At 56.2% G+C, this 3,398-nt stretch overlaps 1 long non-coding RNA gene across 1 annotated transcript; it reads left to right on the forward strand.

Annotated features, from left to right (window-relative positions):
* The first annotated feature begins 1,346 nt into the window (after positions 1-1,346).
* On the forward strand, positions 1,347-3,082 carry LOC113186857 (uncharacterized). Its single transcript, XR_003301341.2, has 3 exons — positions 1,347-1,388; positions 2,248-2,418; positions 3,004-3,082. It is a non-coding gene; the product is annotated as an uncharacterized LOC113186857 (long non-coding RNA).
* The last annotated feature ends 316 nt before the right edge of the window (positions 3,083-3,398 follow it).

A 3,398-nucleotide genomic window follows, 5' to 3' on the forward strand; every position in this document is an offset into this window, starting at 1 on the left:
GCAGAATAGATTCATAAATGCTGGTGCATCCACTCAAGGGAATGCTGCTCAGCAGTGGAAGAGGAGAGAGGGTGACATGAGCAACATGGATGAGCTCAGGGACAGCGTTGAGCAGCATGAGGCAGGCACAAAAGGGCACATACCCACGATCCACTTAGAATAGAATAGGTAACACAGAACTATGGGGGTAAAAGGAATCCCAGTGGTCCCCTGGCCCAGGGGTTGGAATTGACTGACCAGCTCAGGAAGCCTCTGAGAGCGCTGGAGGAATCCCGTGTTGGATTTTGGTACATAGGTGGATACATCATAAAAATCCACTCCACTGCGCCCTTAAGGTTTGCTCAACTTGATGGAGAAATCTGATACCTCCATAAGAAATAAAAATGAAAACCTGGGGAAGTCAAGGATTAAAAACCACTGGGCAGTGTTTTCTGGGGGGCATTTGCAACTCAAGTCTGACTCCTTGGATCAGGGAGAGGCTCAGTCCCTGGGGCCAAACTTGTGGCACCGATCAGTGGATGGGAGGAAACGACACTCTTCAGCAGAGACTGGCTGGATACACATGTGCACGCACACCTCCTGCACCACAGGGTGCAAGCTTCAGTGGGTATGTCCCTCGGGTCCTACGAAGCCAGGCCTGAGGCTGCTGAATTCCCTCAGGCCAACAGACAAGAGTTGCAAGGTGGCAGGTATCTGCCACAGGGACATTTTTTTTGGTACCAGGGATTGAACCCAGGGGCTCTTAACCGCTGAGCCACGCCCTCCTTTAAATATTTTATTTAGAGACAGGGTCTCACTGAGTTGCTTAGGGCCTCATTAATTTGCTGAGGCTGGCTTTGAACCTGAGATCCTCCTGCCTCAGCCTCCTGAGCTGCTGGGATTACAGACATGTGCCACTGCACCTGGCTTGGTGACAGCGACCTTGCTTTTCCCACTCTCTCCATATCCCTGGAGTGAACTGCCTGACATGGGTGTTATAGGGCCTGTCATGTCCCCATTTTGCACTGGTGTCCCCAGGCCTAGGCCTGTCCTATGGCTGACTTTCCTATGTTGACTGTTTAAGTCCAGCCTGGGGCCACCAGAGAGATTAGGGATGTCAGCAGCTTGACCCTCTGGGGGCCGCTCTTTGGGGTGGGAATAGGACACAAGCAGGACCCAGCTGCAACCCGCTTCCCCACTTAACCACCAAATGCAGTGGTTTCTTTCTGAAAACAAAATCAAAAGCCCAGCTGAAAAAGAACAGTGACCTCCTACTCAGTTTTTCCGGTCCAACAGGCGTGCACCAAGCACTTTGAGGTCTGTGGCCTGTTACCATTTCACAGACAGGAAAACGGAGGCTTCGAGGAACTGAGTAAAACCTCAGGGTCACACAGGAAATTCAGCAGGGGGTGAGTGCACGCTGGCTCCATCAGACTGGGGCTCTCTGCGAGCATGGCTGTCTCCCCCTGGGGCGTGGAGGAATTTCTCTATAGGAGAGGATTAGAGGAGGAGCTGACCTTGAATGTGTCCTTCATAGCGATCTCACTGATCTGCAGTGGCCAGGAGGGGGCTGCTGGCCCTGGCTGCCCCTGCTCCTTATTACCTTAAGGTTAACCCTAAGCTGAGCCCAGGGCTCACCTCATAGGTAGGCGAGCCACAGTTAGGGACCATGGTTCTGGGGACAGGGAGGTGGAGGGAAGCGTAGGAACCAAAGAAGCCATCCCTTTGGTGACTCTGCTGGAATCAGTGAGGGGAGACTCTTGCTCAGGGTCACCCAGCTGAGCCACGCCATAGCCACACTGAGCACACGTGGTCTGGACCCTGCCTCTTCCCAGGAGGATAGTCTGAGTGAAAGGCACCATTTGAGGATATATGGAAGGGACAGAGTGCAGGGTGGCCCCAGCAAAGCTCGGGACCAGGTGCTTCTTTCTCTGCCCATGCCTTACCAGCAGGAGCTGGGTCATATGATGGGGGCGAGGTGGCAGGTGTAATGGGAGATGACAGCCTCCAGGCCAGCCCCTCCACCATATTAAGTCTGTGCCCCTAGCTTCACTTCCCCCACCCTCGGGACAGGGTTCCTGCACTGCGGGCCAAGGAGTCGTCCCTGCTGCCCAACCCCACTGTTCTGGGAAAGGGGCAGGGGCCTAATGAGGTCAGGGCTAGCGGGTGGGGGAACTGAGGAAGTGCATTTAGGCTTGGGGTGCTAATGAGCTGCAGAGGAGGTGCTGGGAGGGCTTTCGCACCCTCACACTCTGCCGTCCCCTCCAGCCTCCCACGCACCACCTAGGGCCTCACAAGGGCACATGGAGAGTGTGCTTACTGGCAGCTGAGACTCGGGTCTAACTCCCAGCAAAACTTGCACCAGACAGCCTCGGGGGTTCTTGGGAATCCAACGTCATCCTTAGAACCTCTCAGGAGCTCACATCTGCACACCCCGCAGTGAGTGCTGGCATCCATGTGGCTTGCACCCCTGTGCCCCCACAGGCACCCACCCACCAGCTTGCCATGTCCCCTAAGGCGATGATTGAAGCAGAGGAGCCCTGGAGCTTCAGGGGATGCAGAGTGCATTCTGGGAGTCCAGGGCCTTTGCACCCCCTACCTAGATCTAAAGGCACAGTCCCCGGGATCCCTGCTGGTGGGACTCACCACCCCTGGGGGGCAGGAGCCCCCTCCCCAAGCCCTGCCTCTCCCCGGGGTGCGGGGTGAGGGCGGGGCAGGCCCAGGGTTTATTAATAAACTCGCTCCTGACTGGAAAGGCCTCTGCAGAAGCCTCCACCTCAAGCCAATCAGAGCAGAACTTTCCAGGAATGTCCCCCCCAAGCAAGCCTGCCTCTGACTCCAGGATTATTTCCCACCCCTGACTTCATCCCCTTGGTGTGTGTGGCTCCCGCCAGGCTCCACTGGCTCTGCGGGCAGGCCTGCTGTCACCTGGCAGCTGACATCTACCTTGGCCACCGCCCAGAGAAGGTCATGCCGCACATGGGTGGTAGGGCCAGGATTAGATCTGCTTCCTCTGTCATCCAGGCCTGCTCCTCCCCGCCACGCACACAGAGGCCACTGTGGGAACAGGCGATGCCCTGGACCTCACCCCCATGGGAGGAAGCTGAGAACCCTGGCCCTGAAGGCAGAGCGCCTGGCTCACTCAGCTTTCTGCTGCTTCCTTGTGACCTTGTGACCTCAAACAAGCAGGATTTGACTAATTTGTGGCTCAATGTCATCATCTGTAAAATGAGGGTAAAAATGGTCACCCAAAGAAAGACAGCCGCGGGATTAAGAGTATGTGATGCTGGCGGGGCGGTCCAGGGCTGTCGGGAGTGGGAAGTGAATGGTGTTCTGGCCTCTGTCACTAATTCCTGTCTCATCTTCATCACCACTGCCACTGTCACTACCTCCTCCAGCCCTGACCTCACTCCCAGCCC

This window comes from Urocitellus parryii, chromosome 8 (genome assembly GCF_045843805.1).
Source record: "Urocitellus parryii isolate mUroPar1 chromosome 8, mUroPar1.hap1, whole genome shotgun sequence".
Lineage (NCBI taxonomy): Eukaryota > Metazoa > Chordata > Mammalia > Rodentia > Sciuridae > Urocitellus > Urocitellus parryii.